Source organism: Podarcis vaucheri (assembly GCF_965113315.1).
Source record: "Podarcis vaucheri genome assembly, chromosome: 12".
NCBI lineage: Eukaryota > Metazoa > Chordata > Lepidosauria > Squamata > Lacertidae > Podarcis > Podarcis vaucheri.
In genome coordinates this window covers 25314267-25328969 of record NC_138750.1, presented here as the reverse complement: position 1 = coordinate 25328969, position 14703 = coordinate 25314267, and the positions used below count along the sequence as shown (strand labels likewise).

Below are 14703 nucleotides of genomic sequence, written 5' to 3'. Positions count from 1 at the left end.
TTATTGATTTTAATTATTTTGTTGTAAACTGCATCAAGAGCTCTGCTGGGATGAGGTGTAAAAATTGAAAAACAAATAAGCATAAAATAGACTGTGTTTGTAGCTGCTCCAATTCCCAAGAGGATCAGCAGCACTTACATGTGCACTTAGACATATACATATGTAAATGTCCCTATTAATTCCTAAATGTGTCATTTTCTTTGGAAATGGTACAAAGCGGTCCTCAGATCATCAGTAAAACTGCTGCTTACTAACCCCATCTAGTACTTCCTACTGGAACCTATCAACTACCTAATTCATACCTTTGTGATTGTGAGACTCGTATATTATACTGTAGTTAGTTTCTTAGCTACATTGGTCCTTCTAGCTCAGTATTGTAGACACCAACCGTTTGTAACCTGGTGCCTTCACATTTTTGTATTTTCTACAACTCCCATCAGCATGGCCAACGTTCAAGGATTACAGGAATGGGGTCCAATACGTCTGCAGGGCACAACACGCAGGGAGGCTAGTCTACACTGTCTGGCGACAGTCTCTCCCAGTTCTTTCTGGAGATGCAAAGAAGGGGCATTTTGCATGCATTGATCTCTGGTCTTTCCTCAAAGATATTTAAAGGCATATTTTTAAATATTATACACACACACACACACACACACACACACACACACACACAATATGTATCCACTCTGAGACTCAGGTAAAAGTAATTAATTGCATTTTAAGAATGCATGAAAGCCCTGGTTATCGTTGCTCTGTTATGCCGTGCACAACTAAATCAAAGTTGTTGTTTTTAAAATCCAGTTCCAAAATTATAACAAGATATGCATTGATGGGCTCAAACCCACACAAAGTTTCAGTGATGTCAGTGAGTTTAACAAGTTGCAGGAGGTCCTCGATCAGGAAGAGACATAATAGGTAAATTTAGGGTATGAGGGTGAAGGAAGATAAGAGTGACAGTATTAGGAACACAAGTTTGCATATATTAAATAAGCATACCATCTGGAGGCTTTATATAGTATTTTTGGCTTTAATGTGATTGATCTGGCCTTTACATTTTTAATATATCTTTCAGATAAACAGGAATAAATTTAGGCTCCTTTTACTAAGTGACTACTGAGGTTTCTCTACCCCTAGTGAGGGGAATTAGAGGAACCAGACGCCAGAACTGTGGCTTCTAGTTCAGTTATGAAATCCTATCACAATGCTGAACCCTTGGATCTACCTGCCTGAAATTTGTTGGGGTTAATCCCCTCTCGGGGGGCTGCTATGTCTGCAATTTTCATGCACCCATGTAAAAAAACAACAACAAAGAGTTGTGGAAATTTTGGTTTTCCAATACAAGTCAATGGGATAGCTGAAACTTCAGTTTTCCAGATATTGCTTGGGATTTGGGGTCTGAGGCAGCCCCCAACCCAGCTATATGAATCAAATAGGGGCCCAATCTGAAGTTCTGAACTGGGCTCTGAAGCAAAGCTGAGGGGTGAGCACACAGCCCTAAAATGTCGTCTTTTGCTTGCTTTGTGTTGAAATCCCCTCCTCAGTGAAGCCTGCAAATCTTGGATAGGGCTCTAAAATCATCTAAAACTACTGGGCATATTTTTAAAAAGACTTTTCAGCAAACTGGCCCTACCATCAGGCAAAATGAGGCAAGTGCTGCAGGGCAACCTATCAACAGAGTCCTCTCAGCTAAGCTGCTGCCCTCAGGTAAAGTGGATGATATTGTCTTACCACTACAGTAGTTGACATAAGATTCAATTGCTATTCAAGTCAGATTTTATATCTGCAATGATGTTGGAGAGAGATTGAGTGAGTGACCTCATCCTTTGTCTCAGACAACATAATGTCATGGTCAGGTCCTGCTTTAAAGGTAAGGTCCAGTCACAGACGACTCTGGGGTTGCGGCGCTCATCTCACTTTATTGGCCGAGGGAGCCGGCATACAGCTTCTGGGTTATGTGGCCAGCATGACTAAGCCGCTTCTGGCAAAACCAGAGCAGCACACGGAAATGCTGTTTACCTTCCCGGTGGAGTGGTACCTATTGATCTACTTGCACTTTGACGTGCTTTCAAACTGCTAGGTTGGCAGGAGCTGGGACTGAGCAACGGGAGCTCACCCCGTCGCAGGGATTCGAACTGCTAATCTTCTGATCAGCAAGCCTGAGGCTCTGTGGTTTAACCCAGTGTTCCCCAACCTTGGGCCTCCAGCTGTTTTTGGACTACAATTCCCATCATCCTTCACCACGGGTCTTGCTAGCGAGGGATGATGGGAGTTGTAGTCCAAAAACAGCTGGAGGCCCAAGGTTGGGGAACACTGGTTTAACCCACAGCTCCAACCATGTCCCAGGCCCTGCTTTACTGGGCATTAAAAAGGATTGAAATGAGAAAAACATCCAAGAGAGGGCATTCCAGAGCCCAAGGTGCCACCACTGAGAAGGCCCTATCTCTGGGTGTCACCCACCTCACTTCCAAAGATAATGGGACTTAAAGAAGGGCCTTAAGAGAAGAAACAATGGCCTCAAAAGAATGTAATACTTGGGTCAGGGCATTTGGGAGAAAGTGGTGATTTCAGTGGGGCCTATGCCTAAGAAGCTGCTTGAGGTCACAAAAATTAGAGATGAGAGGAATCTCTTCCCTCACTTCCATTTCAAATTTTTTATCTAATCCACTCTGCTCTGCATTCCATTCCTCCTGAATTCTCACCTTAAGTAGGGGAATTTCTAAATTAATTAAAAAACTGGAGCTTTCAGTTCCATCAGATTACTTCTGAAGAGAAGAAGAGAAGGGTTTGGATTTGATATCCCGCCTTTCACTCCCTTTCAGGAGTCTCAAAGCGGCTAACATTCTCCTTTCCCTTCCTCCCCCACAACAAACACTCTGTGAGGTGAGTGGGGCTGAGAGACTTCAAAGAAGTGTGACTGGCCCAAGGTCACCCAGCAGCTGCATGTGGAGGAGCAGGGAATCGAACCCGGTTCCCCAGATTATGTGACTACCGCTCTTAACCACTACACCACACTGGCTCACTGGCTTCTATCTTTCCTTCATTCTGCATTACCAATGCACACATGTGCATGATAAAATGCTGGAATTTTTGTGTGGCTATGAGTCTAGATTCTCTTTGTGCAGAATCCTGCACATTTGATTAAAATCCCAGCATATGTACAATGACATAAAACCTGCTTTTCATGTGGGTCATCCTTTATCAGCACACAAAACTTGAGGTGTGCATCATTTAAACAAACCTGGTGATATGCATGCATACAATCACATGGTTTGTGCAAGTGTTTGCTTCACTTGACATGTGTGAGAAGGAGACATGAAACAATGGAAAGTTATGCAAACTGCTCATACATAGTGTTCTGTACCAAATTTGTTAAAAATGGAGAATTCCTTAATGTATAGATTCCACTTCAGAAGCAAGATTTGGTATTTTAGAATGCCAAAGTCCAGGGAGAGGAAGGATAAGAGGAGAAAGAATTTGGAATCATTCCTGTTCTTAATGTTTGGCTGCTGGGCCCCCAAAACTTCCGTAACCCCCGTGTTGGATTTATATAGGCTAACCGTACCCTTTGGAGCCATTGCTTATCTCGTCCTCATTGTTCATTATCACCACTTGTATAAATTGTTGTTATGTTGACATTCTTCTTCCCCTTTTATTAAGGCTGTTAACCATTTACCAGTTTTATTTGAATTATCATAGAAAAATTTATTTGTTCCATAAAAATAATTGGCTCCTTTAACAGCAATATTATTCAATAGCACCTTAATGTATAATGCTTCTGCATAAGCTTTTTACTGTGGAATTTTGATGTTCTAATTTTTTTATTGTTAGCTTTCTTAATAGCTCCGGTTTTTCTTGCCCTAGGCATTTCCTAAAAACCCAGCTTCTGAAAGTCACTATAAAAGCTCCCAATACATTATGGTATGATACAAAGCCGAAATTAAAATTTATATGCTTCTTGGGTTTTATTTTAATGGCTATTAGAAATTCTTTATCCTTAAGTAATAGAGCATTGAATCTCCACTACAAGCCCCTCTTATTTCCTCCTCATCGTATTATCTCTATTATTCCTTTAGTATATGAGCAAATAAAAATCTCCCAGCATTTTAACTTGTGTGTGGAAGGAGCATTTTTATCAGTTTTGGTGCAATGTATATCACACAAACACATGTAGAATTGGGGCGGGGGACCTGTTGTGGTTGCAATCTAAATGTGTCTGTGACAATTGCCTTACAGATTCTTGGCTGTACATCAGTGTGCATGTATGTGGTGAGTTTTCACTCTTCAGAGAATTGGCCACGGGTGAATACCGTTGATATAGATAGCCAGATGGCCCCAACTCTACAGTGAGTTGTTCTAAGCGATACAACTGAAGGATATGAAATTCACTACAAAAATAACCAATTCCTGTGACTATCCACATTGGCTCACAGCTATTGAGGATGTATGATTAGTGCCTACATATATCATGCAACAAAATAAGATGTTTTCTGCTACATCTCCTTAATACAGCTGTTCCTGTTATAACCAAACTCATGCCTCCAATGCATTAATTACTGTATATTTCTGCAATTTAGGCCTATTAATCATTATCCACCCCCAAAAAATTCAACCCATCATTTTGGCTGCTAATATATTTCCATTGTGTTAGCCTGTCTTGTGTCATAAAAGGTAAAGGTAAAGGTACCCCTGCCCGTTCGGGCCAGTCTTGACAGACTCTAGGGTTGTGCGCTCATCTCACTCTAGAGGCCGGGAGGCAGCGCTGTCCGCAGACACTTCCGGGTCACGTGGCCAGCGTGATGAAGCTACTCTGGCGAGCCAGAGCCGCACACAGAAACGCCGTTTACCTTCCCGCTAGTAAGTGGTCCCTATTTATCTACTTGCACCCGGGGGTGCTTTTGAACTGCTAGGTTGGCAGGCGCTGGGACCGAGTAATGGGCGCGCACCCCGCCCCGGGGATTCGAACCGCCGACCATGCGATCGGCAAGTCCTAGGCGCTGAGGTTTTACCCACAGCACCACCCGCGTCCCGTCTTGTGTCATAGGGGCCAATAATAAATTATGTTTGAAATAATATTGAAGTGAGAATATCTTAAGTGATATTTTTCCTAGTCAGTATCATTCTTCTAGTTTTATTTAAACTGATGCTGCTGCTGTTGAGTGAAGAGTATAGTGCTTTAATATGCTTTCAAGATCTATTTCCAAGGATGATGAGTGCTCCTATGATATTATGCTTATAATATATCTCTGTCTGGGCAGAAGGATTCTTGCAACAACAATACCCTTAGGTTTTCAATATGTTCTCTGTTTTGCAACAGTCATTAAGAAATCACTAGACATAACCAGGCACTGGATGCAATAGTTTTAGACTTTAAAAATGGCTAACATTCCTCTATGTCTTATTCTGGCTATGACAGTTGGAGAATCCTGTGACGTTTATATAATGTTATAAGTTTGGGCAGTAGGCTGTATACTAAGACCCTTCTAATCCCTGGATACAACAAGTGTTAAAATATAAACTAGGCTAGCTTTCTGATGAGGTGATCGTCTGGGAGATGGTCCATTAAGGGGAACAAAGGAAAGGGCCTCTGTGTAAGATGGCAAATGGGTGAGACCCCTCCCCCAGCTCATGGTTAGTTAGAAGGGAAAAGCCAAAATTTAGCATTAAAAGTTGTACTGATGTGAGCTAGAGGGAAAAGCAGTAAGCTAGAAAGTAAGAGCAACATTTGATTTCTGTTTAAATCCAAACAGCTTGGGAGAAACAAGATCCTTCCGGGGTGTTAATGGTGTGAACACTCCATCATAGACTCAGGTTGTATATATATACGTGTGTAAATAAACCATATATATATATAAAAAAACCACAGTCTCTGCTGTGCCTCCTTCCAAAAAGAAACACAAACCATGTGTAAGTGCCTGGAACCCCCGCAAATTCACACTGTTTGGACACTGGGCTGGTGTGCAACACTACAAAACCTGAAAGTCTTTCTCAAGAGGCAAGAAAAGCAACAGAGAGCTCTGTGCAGCACTTCAAAGGCTTCAGCTGATAGTTCACAATGCTGTGCACTACACAAGGTGAAAATGTGTCATCTGGTGTCATTGTAACATCAGGTGATTGGCAGGCAGGCACCCCACTCCACCTGTCAAACGTGACCTGTGGGGGTAGGGAGAGATCAGTTCCCCACCCCTGATGTAAAAGAGTAGATTTCTGGAGCATAAGGTAAAGGTAGAGGGACCCCTGACCATTAGGTCCAGTCGTGGATGACTCTGGGGTTGTGGCACTCATCTCGCTTTATTGACCGAGGGAGCCGGCGTACAGCTTCCGGGTCATGTGGCCAGCATGACTAAGCCGCTTCTGGCGAACCAGAGCAGTGCACGCCGGAGCGGTACCTATTTATCTACTTGCACTTTGACATGTTTTCGAACTGCTAGGTGGGCAGGAGCAGGGACCGAACAACGGGAGCTCACCCCGTCACGGGTATTCAAACCGCCAACCTTCTGATCGGCAAGTCCTAGGCCCTGTGGTTTAACCCACAGCGCCACCCACGTCCCCCTTATGGAGCATACCTTATGTCAAATTGCAATGAACCCTCTGTTAAAGGAGCCACAACACTGAAAGTCCAACACAAGTAGCACACTAGGAGCTCTCGGTATTCTGGTGTGCTGTGGTGTATACACCAGATACAACATGCCTTCTGGATGAATGCATTGCAATTTTCCAGTATACAGCTCCGTTTCTTTTCCAGAGCTTTACACATTGCTGCTGACACAGTCACAAAGTGGGGAGGGGGGGGGAGTATGAATTTAACACAGAGAAATTCAAATAGAAGATAAAGCCAAGCTGGTTTCCTTAGCACTAAGAAAACATATAATTTAAACATTTGGCAAACAGAGGATCAAATTCAGAAGGAAACAGCTCTATTCCCAGTCTTTCCAATGTATGTCTTAATAAATATTCAAATGTTTTCAAAAACTGCTGCATGTTTTCATGATTATTTTTTCATTTTATTTTTCTGTGTTAAACAGAGATGGTATGTTTATGTGCATATGCATTAGACTGTGATCCTAGCATAGTAGCAATGCCGCGTTTTGTGATGTGGCGTTGAAAGAGCGGCTGATGCACCTGAAGCTAAGCTCTGTTGAGCTAGTGCCATGCAAATCAGGGCCTAATTAAAATCAACAGGATAAGAACAAATAATCTGCCAGTAATTAATTTGGAATACCAGGGAAGATTGTTTTATGGTATGTCTGTAAATCGCCTTCAACATATGTAAAAAGTGAGTGATTGATAGAGAGAGAGAAAGAGAGAGAGAGAGAGAAATCATACTGGGCTGCAGACCTTATAGTCAAACATTTATCCTTTTTTTTAAAAAAAAGCATCCACCTCCCAACCATTCCTCTCCCCACCCACCCATTTCAGGGCCTCCAATGCCCTTGTTTCACAGCCCTCTAACACCCCACCTCAAAATTAGCTGAAAGGTCTGTTTAGTGTCATTAATTCCCCTACTACTGTTTCTTTGCATTTTCCACCCCCATTATTATTTCTCTTTCTATCTTGGATTACTTAGTCAATAAGGTATCTTACAAAAGATGTGTGTTGAGCGGGGAGTATGATTGTGGTTGTACAGACTCACAGTACACGAGGAGAGAGTCTGAAAGGGGTTAGAGAGAGAGCAGGATAGCATCATTGGCTATGGAACAAATGAAGCCAATTGCGAGTAATGGCATTTCTTCATGGATTAATGGGTAAAAGTGATGCCATAGCTATGCTATGTAGACAATATGATATGAATGTGGTGGCATTGTTGGAGAATAAAGAGAAGAGAGCATAAATACTTGACTTAAACTGGAAACCTGAACAGTAAGCTTGTTATGACTCAAAATCCAGAATCCTACCTTTATCATTCCAACCAGTGGCGAAACTGCATGCTCCGGCACCGGGGGCAGACAGCAGTATGAGGCGTGGCTGGCATGTCCCAGGAGGTGTGGCATACCACCCTGGGGGCGTGGCACGTCACCTGCAGGGCGTGCATCCCGGGGGCGTGGCATGCTGCGCTGTCTGCGGGAGTGTGGCATGCGTCCTGGGGACGTTGTGTACTGCCTGCAGGGGCGTGAGTGGTGCGTGTCCAGGGGGGCCGCCGCGAGGGTCCCCCCTCCCCGATGGTGCTGGGGGCGGTGCGCTCCCCCTGCCCCGTTCCTTCACCAGTGATTCCAACGACTGAAAGCCCTCTCAGATTTGGAGGCTGCAGGAGTAGCTTGCCTGCTGGTGCAGAGCTGTAGCAATAGCCTCCCAGCAGGGGCATTACTCATGTTTACTGGGTGTGGTAATGTGGCAGTGAGGTCTGGGCTGTGCAGAATTGCCTCCGCCAGTGTGCCCATGCAACATCTCCTTTCGTACTGCGTGTACCTCCGAGTAAGTGGCAGTGATGCTGTTGCCAGCAGGCTATTGCTGTGGCTCTACCCTACCAGATGAGTCCCTTCTCGGAGGCTGAAAAAGGAACAGAGAATTCCATTATAATTCGCAAACCTCCCACCTAAACCAATAACTGGAATTAACTAGGTTTATTTTTGTATTAAAGTAATACAAAAAGGTGTAGCTATTTTCAAGCATACAAATAGATCCCGGTGAACTAAACTTATTCCCCTTAGTTTTGTTATCTAGTTGTCTGGCTGTGGAATACTGTTTGGCCCAGGTTTCTAGAAAAAAAAAAGTCTTTAAAATTATGTCGGTTCCATCCCTTCCTTTTTCAGAGCCATTGCCTTAGGGCCCAGTCTTGTCATCATTCAACACACAGCTCTTTCACTGAAGTCTGGATCAAGAAAATTGTAAATCACACTGCATAAGAAGATTCAGACAGTTTCATTTGAAAGTGTTAAGATGTAAGGCTATAAAAGACCATATATAGAGTATGCTTATACTATTCCAGCTGAGGCAAAAGTACCTTGAAAGCTAATGAAAACTTACTAATATACACAATCTGGAAAGATGATCAAAAAAACAATGACTAAAGTAATGTGGTATCCCTAAGGAATTTGATAAAGTAAATTTAAGCTGGAACGTGTGCAGAGAATGAACACCAGGGTGATAAAAGGTCTGGAAAAATGAGGTGCATCCATATATATATCCATATATATATTTACCCATTTGATCATTTCACTGTTGCTAATATTAATCAGCTTTAAGACTCCCTGGAAAAGACCCTGGTGTTGTGAAAGATTGAGGGCACAAGGAGAAGGGGACGACAGAGGACAAGATGGTTGGACAGTGTCCTCGAAGCTACAAACATGAGTTTGACAAAACTGCAGGAGGCAGTGGAAGACAGGAGTGCCTGACATGCTCTGGTCCAAGGGGTCACAAAGAGTTGGACACGGCTAAACAACTAAACAACAAACCCATCATCATCATCATCATCATCATATACCTAACATCATATTCATTACCCAAAGCAGTTCTTCAGGAATCCACAAGATGAGAGTTTCCTTATATCCCTACTTATGTTATAATGATAGTACTCTATTCTGCCTTGGTCAGACCACAGGTGGAATACTGTGTTCAATTCTGGGCACCACAGTTTATGAAGGATGTTGACAAGCTGGAATGTGTGCAGAGGAGGGCGACCAAGATGATCAAGGGTCTGGAAGCCAAGCCTTATGAAGAACTGTTGAGGGAGCTGGGTATGTTTAACCTGGATAAGAGGAGACTGAGATGAGATATGATAGCTACCTTCAACTATCTAAAGGGCTGTCACATGGAAGAGGGAGCAAACTTGTTTTCTCTTGCTCCAGAGGGTATGACCAGGACGAATGGATTCATGTTACAATAAAGGAGATTATGAGTAAACATCAGGAAGAACTTTCTGACGGTAAGAGCTGTTCAGCAGTAGGACAAAAGGTTGTGGACTCTCCTTCCTTGGAGGTTTTTTAAGCAGAGGTTGGATGGCCACCTGTCATGGATGCTTTAGCTGAGATTCCTGCATTGCAGGAACTAGATGACCCTCTAGATGACAGGGACTAGATGACCCACAGGGTCTCTTCCAACTTTACAATTCTATGATTCTATGGCACAAACAAATGCATTCATTAGTCTTTTAAGGCACCAAAGGGACGTTCTGCCACTTTTACTGATGGATGCTGGCTTTTACCTTCACAATCAAGGTTTCTTGTGGGATCTCCATTACAGTGTCTTGTGGCTTCAACTTGAGCAATATGTGTTTGTTTTCTGTTTGCTCATTTACCTACACAGCCATGCATACTTCTGTTCCTTTACATTCCACCAAATCTCAAACATGGAGATTAATCTCTGCCAGCCCAATCCCAGCCATGTTTCATATTCAGAAGTACAGCTCATTGATTTCAATGGGTTGCCCATGCGAACACGAATGCCCAAGACTTTAACCTGAGTCATAAAAATGGGTACCTGAAATGTGTGACCTTGGGAACTAGCAGACCTGGAAGCTGATAAGAGAAAGTATTTTTGCATGAATTAAGTGCAAACTAAGAGACAACTGATTGCATTACAATTGAATGTCTAGAAACTGCTGCACTACAAAACCCTAATCCATTTACCAACATGAAACATGACTCATTCAAGGTTTGCGGTATATTATCTGAGCAACTGCTGTACTGTATGGCTTCTTGATGCATGTACAGTGGTACCTCAGGTTACATACGCTTCAGGTTACATACGCTTCAGGTTACAGACTCCGCTAACCCAGAAATAGTGCTTCAGGTTAAGAACTTTGCTTCAGGATGAGAACAGAAATTGGGCTCTGGCGGCGCGGCGGCAGCAGGAGGCCCCATAGGCTAAAGTGGTGTTTCAGGTTAAGAACAGTTTCAGGTTAAGTACGGACCTCCGGAACGAATTAAGTACTTAATCTGAGGTACCACTGTACCTGTGAGGCCAGAGGTGGTTTGCTAGATGAAACCATTGCCGACCACTTTAGGTGAAAGAGAGCAAAGGGGAATCTCCACCCTTACTTTAGGCAGCAGTGGAGGTGCCCCATATATTGTAGCAATATTTTGTGCCCCATATATTGTAGCGATACAGTGGCCAGCAACTGTTTTGTCTAGGGAACTGGCCCAAGTTGGAGAAGCGTGCATAGCTTTGGGGTGTTATTTGCTCGTACCATTAGTACTAATGGCAGCATTGTGGTGGGACACCCCACTCCAAGCAACCCACATTCCTTGTAAGATTTGAAACTAGAAATGACCCATGCATGTGTGGTTGGGTTGTGGTGGCGGCACCCCTCATTGCTATGCCCCCATCTCATGTGAAAATGGCTCGCCCTTAAGTAACATGATGCATGTCGCAATCAAGAAGTCAGAAGTTGGATGAGAAACTCAACAGGACAAACTGAGAACAGGGATGTATTTTGCACAGATATGAGGATAAGTTATATAGGCTTTAAGTGCTATTTTATTACACAGTCAAAATATAGATGGCACTGGAAGATGCAGGCTGAAGAGGAGGACTGAGTCTATTAATTTAGGTCTGTTAATTGAGGCAGAGCTAGAGGTTCTTGTCCTGACAAATTTGTTAGGCTTTCCCCCCCAAGTTTTTCTAAATAAGCACAACCATAATAAAGTGCAATTGGTAAGGAGTGATAGGGTGCAGCTAAGCATTAAGCTAGCAAGGTACAGTGAAGCTAACCAAAGGCCAAAGAGGGAAAACTTAAAAGGGTTAAGGGAAATAAGCTCACCAATCACGCCCTCTAAAGTATATTGCAATTATTACAACTAACATTGTAACTAACTAACTAAGTTAATGCAAAATTAATAGGTTTCTAAAAACCCTCGCCTTAACAATTCGTAGCCAACTCTTCTGATCCTCCTCCAAATAGTCAAGAGGAAATAAAATATCAGAGAGTTCATCACTTCAATTTCCCCAAGACCCTTGCAGTTATTCTTCTTTGTGATTGAGTCTTTTAACTTTTTCATGACTTCAATCTTAAAAAAATAGACTTTAATTAAATTCAAGACTATTATTCCCCTTTAGGGGAGGTGGGAAAAACAAATGCAACTCAGATGCGGGACCTCTGAGCATAACACTATCCCTCTCTTTACAGTTCATTTTGGCATTTTTATATATTGCCTGCTAATAAAATGTAATGATTTTCATCTTTTACTTTGACATCTGAGACTCTATCTTTTATCTGTTGTTTACAGTGTTTCAGCCCATAAATAAATCATATGACAAAATAAATTACTTAATCTTGTGTTTTATTTGGAAACACATTAAAGCTTAGCTCTGTAGGAAAAAATCACTTTACACCTTAGAATTGCTTATATACTTTATGATTTTTGTGTCACGTTCAAAGAGCATCAAGGTGTCATATCAATAACAAGTGTTCACAAGAGCCACATTTTAAACCTTGAGATTTTTCCGGTGCTGTTTGATAGGAATGCACTAATATGAAAGTATATCTGTCTTTGGCAAAGAGCATTTTCAGTTATTTGACTTTAAAACAAAAAACCAGCACCTTATGGTCTTATGGAAACTACTGTATCCCAATTCTTAGAATGATCTTTTTAAAAGTTATGCAGGTTTATTTGTCCACACTATTTTAATATTTACTGTCCTGTTGTGGGATCTTTCTTACATTTATTTATCCCACGCATTCCTAGCTTATTTAAAATAAAATATGAAAGCACTGGATAGCCAGCAGCCCTTAGGCAAAGTTTCAATCTGCTTGGCCATTTTTGTGACGCCTTCTGGATATTTTCTAGTAAATAAATAAATACATTTCATGCTAAGGATTGAATAATTCTTTTTTTCTGTAGGTAAGTCAACAAAAGTTCCCATGCTTTGTGGGTTTCTTAAGTATTTGCTTCATTGATGAAACCTAGGGGGAAACTAGAAATAGATTTGGTAGGTAAACTGTCTTTCCCCTGCAGCTTTTGCTTCTGAGATGCGTCTAGTCCTAGAGAATGTACCTCTTTTCTTAGGTTAATTGCTGAAATATGATGTGCTGTGGCTGCATTCTTAGTCATTTCCAGATTCTATTCCAGGACATTTGGGATAGAGCCCAAGAGCTTAGCATGTTTTCCTTTTTTCATGGTAAAATTGTGCAAATATGCATTAGAGTGTGAAAACAAACAGTCTAATACATTTTTGCAAAGCTCTTTATGTTTACTGTTTATTGCAGATACCAGATCCTAATTAAAAATGCGCTAACAAAAGCCAAGATACAAAGAACAAAGATATAATGAAGCTTCATTTTTTAAAAATGTGATTAATCCCAGGGGACTTTCCACCCTGCGTCAACTCCTGTAAAATTAAAGTTCATATGACGATGGAGAGGATGTAACATTAAATATTATGATGGGCCTCACCTAACTATGTTAAAAATGGATTGTGCCATGGTTATATTTTTGTTTTGTGGATTAAGCTCCTTTCCAAATAGCATAGCTGCATCCAGCCCTGCTCTTCAGCATTAGTTTATGGTGGCTTGAAACCTTTCCTGGTTTTTGTTTTTTGCTTTAAAAATGAAATGAAATAAAGCACCTTCTGTACTTTTACTAATTTTAAAAGGGAAATGATCAAATTTGTAACCTATTGCATTGGTTGGAATTAAAAAAAAAAACTGAAGCCAAATTAATATCAAAAAGCAATATTGTATAAACCAGGCTTTTGGCAGGTTAGGTAGCAAATACTTTTTGTACAAATAAAGATTGATATTTCTGTTATCTATGGGAAGGCTGAGACATGGGGTGGCATTCACCTAAGTTTTAGTCAGAGCAGACCCACTGGAATGAATGGACCTAACTTAGTCACGAGCCTATAGATCTGTAAATATACAATGAGTGTATATGAAAACATACAACTTCAATCACACCACAAAATCCAAATCTTCAAGATCTTTTCTGATTTGTCTAGCTGTCACCTATTTCCCTGCCCCTCCAAAGTTCTTAATCTTTGAGTTACTCAGAAATATAACACAGGAAAAATATAATACCTTGGGACAAATACCGTGCTGTGTTCCTTGTGTCCCACTGTACTTTTGGTACACAGAATTTTATTTGCCATATGCCCCAAAACTATATGACAGTGTGCACTGTTCCTGTCCCTAAAGTCAGCGCCCCAGCTGCTCATCTGATATGCCGTACAATTAATAACTTTCTTTTAGCAAATTGTATGGATATGACATCAAACATCTGTTTAAACTAATGTAACACTTGAATTGCAGCAGCAATCTATTCCTTCTCTGGCAGCCTTTTAGGAGCAAGCAGAATAGGGAGAAAAAGAGAAAGAGAAAATGGGGAGGCCCCACCCACATTCAGCATGTCCCCCGCAACAGATGACCACGATGGAAATGTGGACCACTAAAGAAAAAAAAGGTTGCCCACTTCTGATTTAATGGATTATTCTCTGTATCCCTGCTTTAAGTACAGGAATGGTAGCAGATAACTGCTTAGTGTGTCTGAAACCAGGAAGAAAAACATGTCAGAATAATTCAGTGCACTGTATTAGTGACTTTTATAGAGCTGCACATGGAAATATGCTAACAATTTTGTTTGGACAGGATGGAATGTTAACAGGTATGTGTTTTTGCTTTCCTCTGTCTCTGACTGGGATGGACAGGGAAAAAGAAAACTGAAAACGTAGAAGGAATAAATACAGGCAATTTGAACAAAGCAATTAGCTGCAAACTTTGTGCTGAATATTTATTTCTATTTTTTTCTAATTACACTACATTACTACTGCTAA

At 41.5% G+C, this 14703-nt stretch overlaps 1 long non-coding RNA gene across 2 annotated transcripts in view; it reads left to right on the top strand.

Moving 5' to 3' along the window:
* LOC309515600 overlaps positions 1 to 14703 on the top strand; it is a 29071-nt gene that overhangs the window by 5241 nt on the left and 9127 nt on the right. Inside the window, exon 4 of one of the 2 annotated variants that reach the window (XR_014212555.1) lies at positions 9529 to 9671. This is a non-coding gene — a long non-coding RNA (uncharacterized lncRNA). Of the gene's footprint in view, positions 1 to 9528; positions 12138 to 14703 lie in introns of those variants that run through there. The other variant, XR_014212556.1, reaches the window with a different exon arrangement.